At 40.4% G+C, this 14,676-nt stretch overlaps 1 protein-coding gene across 4 annotated transcripts in view; it reads right to left on the bottom strand.

Annotated features, from left to right (window-relative positions):
• Window positions 1-14,676, bottom strand: part of IPCEF1 (interaction protein for cytohesin exchange factors 1) — an 88,048-nt gene that overhangs the window by 54,873 nt on the left and 18,499 nt on the right. For 2 of the 4 annotated variants that reach the window (XM_052784679.1, XM_052784682.1), the window contains exon 1: window positions 10,216-10,290. The exons of 1 other annotated variant lie outside the window; for it this stretch is intronic. The gene's annotated coding sequence lies outside the window, so the exon portion shown is untranslated. Of the gene's footprint in view, window positions 1-10,215; window positions 10,291-14,676 lie in introns of those variants that run through there. One more of the 4 variants, XM_052784680.1, reaches the window with a different exon arrangement.

Here is a 14,676-nt window from a genome sequence, read left to right as displayed (position 1 = left end):
GGGGGGAGGGAGCATCGTTCCCTCCTCTATTTTTTCAGATCAACCTTTCAGCAAACACAGTGTTGAGGGAACACTGCAACACCCAGCACCTAAAGAGAGAATGAGGGGGATGTTTCCTCTCAGCACAAAGGCACAAAACTGCTGCAATAACCATAAACGTGGATCATCGCAGTGACAGGAACCTGAGACATCCTCACTGGAAGGCAGTTCTGACAAACATTTGCTGTCAAGGCAGTGCAGAAGGTTTTATGCATCCAAGGGAAAGTAAAAAATGAAAAAATTAATCACAGCAATAAGCCACTGCAAAACATTTTGTGAATTTGCTGGATGAGGTTCAGAGGAAAAAAAAGAAAAAGAAAAGGTATTGTCATCAAAATTAACCACGTTTCCTAAAATAAGACTAATAAAAAAAAATTTCTGCCAGATAGAGCTGACATGGGGAGGCTGCCTGGCACACCCCAGCTTCCAGCTCTGCCCCACACCATTTCAAGAACAAACTGACTTTGGGGGCCATTTGCCCAGCACAACACAGTGGCATTTTCCTTTTGGAGAATTTTTACTATTTCCCCTCCAGTGGCCATCGGGATGAAAACCCACCTTGGAGGCAGGAGTCCCCCAAGCAGGCAATGGCCTCCCTGCAGCCCCACAGTGCTGCCAGACTGCCCAGAGGGGCTCAGCCCCCACCCACACATTGCCAGAGACATCCCATGGACAGTGATAATTTGATTTAAGGTGGCAAAGCCAAGGCTAGAGCAGGAACTGACAAGTCCTTCCTATGTTTACAGTTGCTCTCCAGAGCACTGTGGAAGGAGTTTTCTCCTATGTCCAAAAAACCAAAGTTACCTGAGCAATATTTCCCGAGCTGCCCCCCTGATGAGAGATGTAACAAGGAAATTCAGTCCCATTACAACTGCCACAACTGCAATGTAATACATCAGGACAACAGGAGCACACATTTGGCTCCTGCATTTGAGAACAAAAGGCCATGAAAAATTGCTACTATTTGCACTCTCTGAAGGTTAGATGTGAATCCTCTCCTCCTTTCTTCCACTCAGGCAATGTTCATTACATCAACAGCACTATACAAAAGGCCAGCATTCACACTTCCAGAGAAATGTCAAGAGAACACGTTTTGAAAAGTAAAGCAAGATCATTATGCTGATGATTGTGAGGATGAAGAAAGAAGTAGCTGGGACACTTGCTGCTTCTTCCACCAAAGACTGCCACTCCACGTTCACAAAATTTACAAGAAACAGAAGTTTTGAGAGTCTTGTTTGGTTCTTCATTAAAAGATCAGAAGCATCAAAGAGTTTATCTTCCTTCCACCCTTCACAGTACACAAAGTACACGCACTGTACTCAGACGTCACCTCTGCAATAGAGCAATCTCAGTGGGGTGAGGTATAGTGATGGCAAACTGCCCTGGCAGGTTGCACCAGAGAAGGGTGGAACTGCTCCCGCACTACAATGTAGTCTGGTCAGCCACAGAGATTTGCATGTGGTCTTCTTTTCCCCATGGGTGAAAGGCATTTCCCCAGGAACAACAGAATGGAGAAAACTGGACTGCTCACATCAGAGCTTCTCCAGAGAAATTTAACCAGCACCCATTCCTCAATTCAACACCCAGGTCCACATGCTAGTGTATAACGTGGAGTTTCTCCAAGGTCCAGGACAGGCAGGCTGGCAAGCTGGGCAGGCAACTGGGAGCCCAGTGCTGTTCTCAGTACATCTGAGTTAGACCAGACATGGACTGCTGAGAGGCAAAAAAATCAACTCTAGGATAAAAGCTCAAAGATATGATGAGAAGGTGCTCTTAGAAATACTTTGCCCTGGGAATCCAGTTTAATCATCAGTGGCTTCCCTGCTTCTAGACTATTTCAGCAGTAGATTTGGTTTTCTTTTAATCACATTAATTCTCATTATCTGTTCAAATTGCTACCAGCCATCTTTACTTTGACTTATGTTTGCAATGAGCAAAAGAAGAAAGCCTGCTTCACAACACAAAAAGAGCGTAATAAGAAATAACTGCTAGACGATAGCTTCCCACCGGTGTGAAAAGGGAGGTCTTGTCCAAGGTGGTTAGCATAACAAGCTGGTTGGCCCTGAGAGCTGAAATAAAACTCAGAAAAAAAAACTATTACTGGTTGCAAAAGATTGCTGCAATACATCTCTGCAGCCATCATCACCTCCAGGCATTCAGGATTTACTAAGATTCTTGCTTCTTAAACACTATAGCCTTTGCCAGAACATCTGTACACAGAAATAAATCATTAAGCATGACTATTTGCTACTCCTGCAAATGCAGATCTGACGACATCTGACACTTGTATCTTGAATCTTACAGAAATGAACACCTTTCCTTACTCGTTTTCTGTGGGGTTGCCCTCACTGTAGTAAAATGTGAAAGAAAAGCAGTGAGCACTTTTCTAAAGGAGAAGGTAATATAGTGAAACTATTCACATAAAACTAAAAACTGAACTTGTTCTTTCACAGGAACAATTTCCAGGTTTTCTCAGAAGATCTGGGGGGTTTTGATGTCATAAGCTGTATCTCACCAAAGATTTTCCCTTAAATTCTGCCATGTTATGGCTCTCCCAACACTTTGTAAAAAGTGAAGTCTGTGTCTGCCTGTCTCCTTTTTCTTCTAAGGAGAGATTCTCTCTCCTCTGTTTTTCTTCTAAACCAGTCCCAAGCTGTTTATATCCTTTTATATTTAGATGAGTGTATCCCAGTATAGAGTACCTCCATTTTTTAACCTAATTCTTATACAAATATCTTTCAAGATTTACATAAGAAAATCAAATAGACAAAATAACTTTTAGACTTCACAGCGATAAAAAATATTAATAAAGACAAAATAAAATTAGTATTATCAAATATTTAACAGCAATGTATAGCTCACAGTAATTGCAGCCTCAATAGTTACTCTTACTTTTATGATCCTGTTTAAATAAATTATTTTAAATTGCTGCTTCAGTTTTCCCTCTCATGCCATGTGCCATTTTGGCAACAAAAAAATTTGGCAACAAAACCCCCATGGTAGTACAAATAATTAACGAGAAGTAAACGCTTGGAGAAAAGCAGCCCCACTCTTGGTATTTCCCGTTGCAGCAGAGTTATAATTTATACCAGTTAAGAGTCTGAGGCTAACATAAGGATTTGAAACACCCATAATTTAAATTGTCTCAGTTTTAAATCAGCTCACTTGATGGCACAACTTTCAACATGCACTTTTTCTGACATGGGAAGGAATGGTGTATTTGTCTTCCCAGCTGGTCTCTTGGGCTTTACTCAAGTAAGTGCCACAACGTATCCTGTTTCTTTTGGCAGCTAGATAGCTTCTCGTGCCTTCTGACCAGATATTATAAATTAGCACACCTGTTTTGCAAGCACTGTCAAGCACAACAAGGTTGTAATACTCCCGTCTTGTTAAAGTCATGGAAAAGATTAGAAAGACTGAAAGATCATTAAAAAATTTGGATATAACTCCTCTAGGCACATCACTGGCAGAACACAACTAAATTACTACCTCATGACAGGTGATGGTGCTTTTTAGACATCCGGGCATGACCAGAAACACCTCAGTGAGCACACAGAGCTCTGAAGTGAACATCTGAATGCAAAAATCCTACTCAATACCAGTAAGCACTTTGTCTTTCAGGGCAATAGCTGCTACCGTCCATTCCACCCTTATTTTTTCAGTGATAAAGAAATATCTTGAAGGAAGTCTAAATGTGAACAAGATAAATGTCACGCTTAAATGACTGTAACATGCCAATATGACATTCTTAAATCCCACCAACTAATGTGAGTTTTATTAGGCTGAGAAGTTAACACCATAATCATGACCACAGATTTCTCATCTTCAAGCTAGCATTAGCTCTACTTTGTACTTCTCTTCCACAGAGAATCTCAGAGAAAACAACGTCTTCATTTAAAAAAAACCAAAACTTGTCCTCCCCAGAAATTTTAAAACAGAAAATAGAACAATCGTGTTTAAAAAATATACAACTTTGAAGGAAAAGTCTTGCTTTCTTTACCGTAAAAAAAAAAAAGTAATTGTTTTTATCTAAAAACACAAATTAGATAAACAGTCTAACAACTAAATGACTATTTAGACAAAAATAAAATTTTTTAAATTGTATTTTTTCACAATATTAATTCCTTTTTTTCATTAATCTTTCCTTTTGTTGATACATATAGGATGACAAAAATAAAGTGGAATCAAGCCACAACAGCATGTCTAAAGTTAATTATGTCCTGATTTTAAAGTATTTATTTTTCAAATTCTATTACAGTCCTTAAATTTCAATTTTATAACTTACTTACAATTGAGCTATAATATAAAATGCACTCAAATTCATAAGAAGGTTGGCACAAGAAACCCACTTCTCATGAAGTGGATAGACTTTTGACCATCAGTCTGTGATTTGTTGAGATCAATGAGGAAGAAAAAAATCCAAGCTACTCCAGGCAAGAAAATCAAACTACTTCAGAGGACTCTCTCTCAAAATGTTTGTGTAGGTTGTTTGTTTTCTTTTTTAAATGTCTGCCACTCCAGAGTTTAAGCCCCAATTCTTTGCAGAAGAAAGTGAGCTGACCACAAATATTAGGATAAAAGAATGCTGAAATGTTGAATTCAAGGTAGCCAAGGCTGAAACTCCACAGAACTCTGTAAGTCAGGTCAGAAGGTTGAACAGCTGTTCAAAGTGGACATCAGTAAGTTTTCAGCACATTTCATAATGTGTTGCATGTGCAACAAATATGTTCCTACTGTGTCACTTCATTAAAAGTGAAAGAAGGGAAAGCAGCAGTGGAGAAAAGATATGAACTTTAACTGAGCACCCAATGTCCCTGCACATCTGCAGGCAGCAATATAGGACCAAAATATAATATCATGTGATATAGTATAAAGCAATACTATGGCCCAAAAGTAGGAGCAAATAGTTAAGCATGCTGAGTAGCTGTCTCTAAAGCTGTCCAGAGGTATCCATCAGGAAATAAACAGGCTAGAACACAACCACCACATGAAAGTATATCTCATCAGAAATCATCAAAGTGGAAGAACTGGAGAAAGCCCTACAGACTCAGCAATTAACCAATACGAGACCAAGACGTCTCTTCTGTGGTTGCAGGAACCCAAGACCGGGGTTAAGTTGCTGTGATTCACTGTGTTTCTAGGATTGTACCTCCACAACACATCTTTACTGGAAAGGCAGTTTATGCCAGGCACAGACAACGCATCCAGAAGACAGAAAACTGCCGGAGGATCTTGCTTACCCCTGCAATGGCACGTACTATGTGGTACTTCAGAGTACAGCTTCAATCTTCATCTCAGCAGGAGGAAAAGTGCTTTAAAGGTACTGGTAGTGCACTTAAGTGCAACCCACAAGACTCCAGATAGAGACATAAGACAAAAATCACACCTGAAAAGAACCCTTCCAGTGCGCTAAATTGCTAGTATATCATCATAATCATAATAATAATAAATAATAATTATTGTTATTTCTGTTTCCTCATTCCACCTCCCTTCCCTCCCAATTCCCTATTTTGCTCTTAACTGAAGAGATGTTCAACAACAAATTTGGGAAGTGCTGCTTCCTACTTACTACAAACATCTTCACACTGTTGCTTTCTGAGAAAATCTGATTATTTGACATCATCTCCATTCTCCTTGCACTTTGTGAGATCCACACAAATCATTTAAAGGCTGTATTAGGGAGCTACAGAAAGTTCAGACACGTAAGCAAGTTACTATGTGTCAGCTGAGACATATTAACTACAAAAGAGATTTAAGCTAAACTGAATTACCTAGCAGTTGCATTTGGTTTAGATTAAGAGAAAATAAGCACAATTAATATGACTCAGCTGGTACACTATTTTGATGGTGCTTGTACCCAGAAGGTCTTCCGGGAAGAACCTTATAGACTTGGATGCACCAAAGAACAGGAGCATTTCTCCTAAGACCTTGCAAGAAGGAACAAGAATAAGGACGCATCTTCACAATGTAACAAAGCAGGAAACTATGTAAAATTATTTACAGCATTACCACCCAAAATATTGTTGAAGAAGCTTTTCTGAAGTATTAGCACGAGGGATTTCAGTATGTTTATTTCCACGATAATGGACCATGTGCGAAGTATGGTAGGAACATTGAAGAAAAGAGAAGGTAACTGCTCCTGGCAGCTTCCAGTTTAAGACAGGATACAACAGGAAGATGTAGACAGCAATCAGACAGAGCCCAAGACACAGTGAGACAGACAACAGCCATCAGGATCACATGTTGGGTCTCAGTATGCCTGAGGACTGACATTGTCAAGGTTTGCCTTAGTACTGTAGCAAGTGGCTTTGAAAAATAATGAGATCTAGTGCTTTCAAATGTTTGTAAAACTAAGGGAGGGATCCCAGGGAGTTCAAAATGAGAGTTAAGGCTCAGTATGTTTGATGCTGCCCAGAAGTGTAAATAAATAGGCTGGGAGATTCAACAAAGAAGCAGAGTAAGAAAATTATCCTCGTAGTGGGTTTCTGAACTGGTATGAGATGGTGAAATTACCTTTGTCAAGGGCAGAGAATAGGACATTTCAGTAAATGTGACATGAGAGAAAGACAACTTGGATGACAGCTTATTTCTGTGTATGGAGAGTGAAGACATTTGAAAGTGTGTGCAAAATTTAAACATAGCTTGGAAATGAGGATATAGAGAAGTGAAAAAGGCACTTAGTAATGTCATTGTCAGTAATGAGCAAGGATGATTTTGGAAAGGCAGAAGTTGATCATGCTGGATCCAACTAAGGGCTGAGCCATGACATATCAGAGACACAGGCCAAACTCTACATTTGGTCAAAAAAAAAAAAAAAAAAACCACAAAAAACTGTCTTATAAGAGCAGATCTGCCCTTCATAGGAGGAGAAGCCATGCTGATGTTTGTGAATAAAATTACTCGGGCATAAGGTACAGAGGAAAAATGGATAAAAAGAGGATAGGATCTTTTAATAGACCATAGACAGTATTTGGGGGTATACCAGAACCTTCTCAAAGGCAGTTTGTACATGTGTCTGAGAAAACAGGTGGAGAACCAGTGGCAGACAGAATCACGGACAGTGAAGTTTTAAGAAGAGATTTTGAGATAAAAATCAAAGGTAAGTGTGAGGATAAAATGATGGCAGAGAACAGACGTTGTTGTTGGTTGATTGTGTTTAATAGAAGAAATAAAAACATACTAGTTGAGAAAAGGGAGAAAGACCAGAGGAGGTTCTGGGGAAAAGCAAAGTAAGGAAGTCAAAGGAAGATAAGCTTTACCCAGATTAGGAAGCCATATCTGCAGGAGAAGCAGCAGTTAAATAAGTAGTAGGTAGGCAAGGCCATGCCATTATGTTGATTCCGCCCCCCAGCCTTGGAAGCAATCAGCAAGACCAGTTTGGAGAGGAAAGAGACAAGAACATGGGGACAACTGGAGGTGTATGCACAGAGAAAGTGTGACTCAGCTAAGTCAGAGGCAGGGGATAGAGCTAAAGAAGGACAGACACGCTTGTCGTGGCAGAAGAATTCAGTCTATTCACAGGACTTATGCCAGAGATGCCCCACAGCAAAAGCAAAAGCAGCAGACACTGGAGGGTAGCCAGTCTGTAACTTGATGATAGGAAAGAGAAGTGAGCAGTTAAAGGGTAGAGGAGGCTGCAGAAGGGAAATATTTTTAGAAATGTATATCACTAAGGCATAAATACAGTGCACACACATAAGCACTTTGATGAGCTATGCCTTTAACTGCATGTTATTATTTTTCAGAAAAATCCTCACAGAAACATGGCTCTGCTTCAGCTGAGAGGGAAATGGCGATGCAGAAAGGGGTAATAGGTATAGTTTCACATACAACATTACCTCAGTGCCCACCTCCCTGTTTAGTGATTGTGTAACCACACTCAGCATGATTTCATTAGCAATAAGTGGTGCATCAGGCAGGACACTTTCTCCAGGCCCATAAGCAGTACTAGCTACATTCGCCCATAAATAGTACTAGGTATGTTAGCAGGTGGTTGAGGGATCCCTTGAAGGCAGTTCCATGCACAAAATAGTGAAACTATTCAACATCTCATTTAGCTACACAGCCCTCTCTCTGGGTTACTGCTCCTACCTCAGGATCCAACACCAACTAAGAATCTGCTAGGACCTCCACATGACAAGCTGATTAGCAGCAGGCTGCACATCTGTACCATATAATCAAGTGAGTGCACAATACTGTTGTCTGTAGTGTCCTACTGCTGCATCTTTATCCAAACCAGTCGTTATCCTATTCACCCACAACCAAGTCACTATTAATTTAGCTAGATCATGTGGGAGTGTGGAAGTGATGGATTTGGGGGGCAAGGGAAAACATCTGGAATTAACAAGGACAAAACAGGAGCATCTTAACAACTGTGGAAGCTCTTCAGCCCACATTGGCTTCATACCTTCCCCAGCCACCTTGCAGGGACTGTACAGACAATGGTGGAGAGCGTGCTGTGCTGAGCACGCAGCACCCGGCTGCTGCACCCACTCAGGGAAACACACTCAAAGTGAGATGCAAATGCTGCTTTCTGGCCACTGGACAGTCCCACAAGAAATCAGGTCTCCCAGTACGCATGGGGACAAGTAGGAAGCGGCTTGCACAAAAAGTTAATGTGAACATTAGCAGCCTGGCATTAATGGCCTTGCCATTGACAGAGTGAAACAGAGCTTTCCATCACCCTGTTTCTTCCTGGGTCTGGTACAGATGCTGTCATGAAGCACGCTTTTGCAGACAATATACATTTTAATGTGCCCTTTCACCTTTCCCACTTACAAAACCAGTAAGACTTTCCAATGGAAAGCAGGTGTTGGAACGCAGTGTGCAAGGACCCACTCTCTCTGCTTCAAGGAGCAGACCGCTCTCTCGGGGCAGTGGTGAGGCACATACCAGGCAAAGGCACAGCGATGCAGCATTTGAAAGCAGAGAGCTTCACCTCCCTGGCCAGAGACACACAGCCTCCGCCTCTGCCTGATCACATCGTGTGCAGCTGTGTCACCAGATCCAACGCGAAGAGAAGGGCATGGTGGGAGTCTCTCCTTCCCAGAGAGACACTTTTTGCCTCTAGAAAGTGTTAAAAATTTCACCACAGGGGAAGGTACAGAAAGGCCATTTCATGAGAAGTTAGCAAACAATTTCTCTCTCCTTTATGAATTGTCACAAACCATTAAATGTTGGCAGGACTGGCAGACAGGAAAATCCTGCTGAACTGAACTGCAGCTCCTGAGCAGGGATAATAAACCTTCCAAGAAATCCAATTAATACAATTGGGCCCAGTAAAAAAAAAGATATTACCCTACACCCCAAAAAGGACTTGTTGGAAGCAAGTAGGTGAATGATTAAACTAGCTGTTAGCCTCAGCTTTCACCAGAGGCATGTTTTGTTGAGGAAAACTCCAGTCCAGAGATGCAGTCAGGGTTTTGGGTTTTCTGTTTCAGTGCAAAGGACAGGAGATTTTAATTCTAGCTGTCCTTTTGTTCACCATACGCATAAGCCCCTTCACATAGTACTTTTGCTGTGTCTTTACTCACACAATTTCATGTCTGTGAGACAAACATTAAAATTAATGTATTCCAGAATTCTTTTCACATTAAAAACAGAAATCAATCTGCTCAGTACTGTCACCACAGCACATTACAGTCTACCCCCATATTGCAACTTAAATACTCTTTACATGGTACTAGATTTGCACATTTTTCTCTAGGAACCTAAAATCAATAAAGGAATTGCTTCCATTTCCATATTACACACTTGCCTTCACAAATATTCCATTTAAATGAAACAGTCATGACTGGACTGTCACCCTGTCCCTTGATGGATCTTAAAACATAACTGAATTAAAGCTGTCCAAAATAGGAATCATTCACATACATGCTGTCACTTGTCCTCACTCCAGAAATTCCATTATTTCTAATTATTTCAATATTTTTAAGGAATCCATTTGCATTTTTTTAACCAAAGGGGGGGGGGGGGGGGAGGAAGCATAAGATCTTTTACACAGCCCTTAAAAAAAAGGGCAATTACTTGCCAGTGTGAACTTCCTTTATGGTACAATGTAAGCCTTGTTTCTCAACAGCTAAAACCCCATTTAAAAAAAAAAAGAAAGTAGATGTCATTAGACAGAAACAACTAATGTTTGTCACTTAAGAGGAAAGAAATAAGTCACAACCTTACCAGCAAGGAATTCTGACAAACAGCCACACTTGTCCTGTCAACTCCCACACCTCGCAAAGCAGAGAGGAAACTCTTACAGAAATTGGTTGCAATGCTGAAATTGCCCAAGAGGAAACTGGTATCTCTTTTACAAGCCATGACTATGCAAACCACAAGCCACGCATCAAAGCAAGTGCTAAAAGCCATGCCTGCCAGAACTAATACTAGAACGAAGCTAGGTGGAAGTGGGGTAGGGGACAGGACTAAAAGATTAGAAGTATTCCCAGATAGCTAGTTTGTTTGTTTGTTTCACAAATGGAAATTGGTTTAAAAAACATGCTATCAAATAATTCTGGAAAGAGACTCAGCGTGCATTGTGGGAGACAGAAGAAAACATATTATAGGCGCCCCATAACAAATCACACTATCCAAACCTCAGCACAACCTCTGTTGCTAACCCATTCCCCAGAGCATCCCTTCAGCCTCAGTCTCCCGGCGGCCCTCCAGGGTCCAACTCTGCACCCCAAGTACAGGAGAGCTCAGGACAGCCCAAGCCCAGCCACCCTGAGGCCAGGGAGCCCTTGGGACAAAAGGAAGGATGGGGCATGAAGCGCTACCGGTTTGGTATTTCTGGGTCACCTGCAAGGTATGTCCCAGAAAACGCCATCCACGCAAGGATGGGGACGACAGCAAGGTTTGCAGAAGAGCACATGGTTCTAATAGTTTCAAATCAGCAATTTTCATTTCCCATTTTTCCTTTTTGACTAGCTGATGCAATGGCAAGCCAAAATTAATAGCTCTATTAAAAATATGAGACAGGTGCTTCTGTAAGTTACATTTTTACTAGGCTTGTGAAACAAAAAAATAAAAATCAGGACCTTATAGTTTTGGGTACTTTTCTGTCTCGTGTATTCAACAGTTTCAGCCACAGGTATGTAGACTTCAAGAATCAATAAACATCTAACTATAGCACAAACATCTAAACAATTTTTTTAATTTTCATTGCTCTCTCTACACAACTCTCTACTTATTTCACATATCACATTAGTCTAGAAAAGACAGAGCACGCACTCTGTTAAATCTCATCCTTCTTCAAAGTGATAGGCATTGCTGAAAATAAGGGAGATCATTGCATGCTTTGAAGTGAATTTTTCCTTTTTGACTCACTAGAATATTACAGACTGGTTTCTTCAAAGCCGGATGGAGGGATGCTGCTGCCTAGGGATTCTCCTGTGTTTCCTCAGATCTCTCTCTGCTCCAGCAAGGAAATTCCAGGGTCCAAAGGCAGGTAAAGGAGACATCCAGAGATCTGAATGCTTTAACTATTCATGACACTGAAATTACAGTGCCACCTGTAGGACACCTAGAATTTGGGCCTTGCTGATGCCACAAATGCCAGTTGTTATAATTATAGGGCTTTCTAGTAGTCTTGGCAGAAACATAAGAACATAAACAATGGACGACTCATGTCAGTCTACAGGGAGTAATGTGAAAGCCTTGTTCACACTGAGTAACATACATTAAGTACCTCAGTGCACACAGAAGAGGATATTTTGCTACAGACATGAATCTTTTGTGGGAGTAGGACTTGCCAGTACAATGCACTCATAGTCCACCCACCTTAGAGCTTGTGCCACTGTAGGCTGAATAGAACTGCCACATCCTCAACTGCTTCCAAGACAGACATCACCCTCAAAGAGATGAATCTGAGGAAAGTTTCCATTATGGCTGCACACCATTGTTTGGGAGGGGGGGTTATTGTGGCTTGGGTTTTTTTGGTTGTTTTTTTTTTAAACTTTTCCACTTTTAATTTACTTTTTAGCTATTGACTATGTAACTCAATGCATCACACTTCAGTGACTGGTATTCACATTGCATACATATGGTACTTTGCATCAGCATTGGGAAGCACTCATATATCCTTCAGAATATGCTAATAAACTTATTTTCTGTTGCTTTCTCTCTTTTTTTTTTTTTCTTCTTACTTTCCCCTTTACCAGAGTAACTTTCCATTTTTCCAACCCATATCTAAGGTGATGTCTGTAAAGGCTTCTCTCCAATGTATCATTTGAAGATACACAGTAAGACAAAGGTAAGTAAATGCACCTTTGTTGTTAAATTTCCATTAATAACATTTGAAGTGGAAAATACTCAACTGATTAACTTAATAGCTCTGTTGCTGAAAAAAAAAAAAATACTTAAAAGAGAAGGTGTACAACATGTTCAAAGGCAGCTTCTGCTTAATGTTCAGCTGTGGTCAAAAACAGAACAAAACATCCAGACAAATGAGGAAGGGAATGATGAATAATATAATGGATTTAAGAATGCTTTTGTTTAAATCAGTGGCAGTTTTGTGTGGAATATTATGTAAAATAACCATCACCAACAAACAATAGAAAGAATTCTCTAAGACTAAATAGTAAAGAGTGAAAAGAATGATCAAGAACTGCCAGAGAAAAAAGCTCTTGTAGAAAAATGGATTTTAATACAAACAATGCTTTGTAGTGTGGCATAACTGATAAGGGATTCAACAAAAATATTTAAAATTATGATTTATATAGGGAAAACACAAATCTTTCTCAGTCATATAAAAAAGAAGGGAAGGAACAAACAATTAAAGGTGATAAACAAAATGGACAGAAGGAAGTGGGTTTGAGCACAGTATTTGGAACTCACTGATGCAGTAAGCCAAGCGTGGAAGTTGGTGCAGAATTTAAAATATTACTCTGTGAAGCAGGGCATAGTGATTCACTGTGAGCAGAGAGCAGTAAATGAGGTAATTTCCATGTATTTCAACATTAGGTTGAAACATACATGGCAAATTTCACTGCATAAGAAAATTATTCTCAGTTAAACTAGCTTCTTATGACCACAGCAGTGACAAAGAATAAGAGACCTTCACTAACTTTTGAGGTAGATGTTGCACATCACAGGAATAAAAATTTCAGTAGGATGAGTGATGCAGAGAGTTAAAAAATAAGGCATAAAATCATGCAAATACAGGCTGTAGAAATCACTAGGCTTCCATCCAGGGAAGTGGAGGAGGCTGGAGCAGAAGAGAGATTTCTGAAGGGACTTCCAAGTCCTTGACGGCTTGCTAACATGGCTACAAGGACACAAGAAAACTTGGGGGAGGGGAAGCAGACCACAGAAATTTAGGCATTCTCAATTCCCGTTTATCTGGCAAGTTCCCTGTGAGTAAGCAGAGGATAGTGGAAGCAGAATAACCAAAATCATATGTACCAGCAACATGAGGGCAGCTCACAGAGATGAGAAAAGTAAGGCTTGGTGAAAGCAGGCAGGTTAAACTACTTTTCCATTGTGTTCCTACAGCAGATTTCAAATCCATTGGATCTGGGCATTGCACAGGGGAAAACACATCTGTGGTTAAAAATTCAAGACATAGCACCTGTATTTTCTCCTTGAACTGAGCAGCAGTTGTCACAGGAATCAGAAAAAAAGTGACCCAGTTCGCAGCTTATTTGCAATGGAATCCCATTAGACACTGTGTCTTTTTTATTCAAAAATGCTCTGTGTTTGTTTCTTACCAGACAGGGAGGTAAGGTATCATCTGAGCCTTCCTTTACCAACTAAGTAACCGATGAATGTACCAAAGGGCATGGGAAAGCCACCAAAAGCAGATTACATATCACTTACCAACAAACCCTATTGGTTGCATGACTTCTGCCACAGGCTGCAAAGACCACAAGTGGGATGGGATGAGTCTCTATGAACCAATATGATTCATATTTGCCATACCCATCTGTTACATGAAAACCAGTTGCTGCTGGCACTCAACATTCATGATTGAAAGCTAGCAGCTCCCACTACCATAAAGTTTGCCTTCTAAGCAGTAAAGATGTTCCAGCTTCCTCTGTGAGGTTTCTTTTCTATTTTAACTTGTTTCACTTAATGAAGTGAATTTGAAACTGAGAGCGCTAACCAGCCCTTGAACACTCCAGTGTTGAGAGAACAGTAGGGTTTTATACATATCACTTCAGTTTTGTATTTCTCTCTCCCTCAGATCAAGTCAACCTTGTGGGAGCATTATTTGCAAAATCAAAGGAGAGGAAATCAACTGTATATTTACCTCTACCACTTGGCTGAATCCCAGTGTGAGACTTTGAGAATAAAATGCTGATGGATGACATGGGACTGGCAGCCTTTGAGCAGCAGAGGCTCCAGCCCCAATTCTGGCACTGAGTTACCACTTGGCTTTGAACCAACCGCTTCCACAGCTTTAGCATCACACTTTTAAAGGCGGTACACAGTAATTACCTACATTGGAGGAATGTTATGAGAATTTGCTAATTAATACTTCTAAAGTGTTTGAAGTTCCCCAGATTAACTGTTGCACAGGAGGGCAGTATATTAGCTATCTTTATAAGGACAGCATTATCAGAAAAGAAAAACAGAACATCTTTAACATGACCAGAAAATTGCTTAAACGTCTTGAAAACAAACGGTTGCCACAGTTAAACA

The sequence above is a fragment of the Harpia harpyja genome, chromosome 4 (genome assembly GCF_026419915.1).
Source record: "Harpia harpyja isolate bHarHar1 chromosome 4, bHarHar1 primary haplotype, whole genome shotgun sequence".
NCBI classification, from domain to species: domain Eukaryota; kingdom Metazoa; phylum Chordata; class Aves; order Accipitriformes; family Accipitridae; genus Harpia; species Harpia harpyja.
This window is presented reverse-complemented; position numbering and strand designations above follow the sequence as displayed.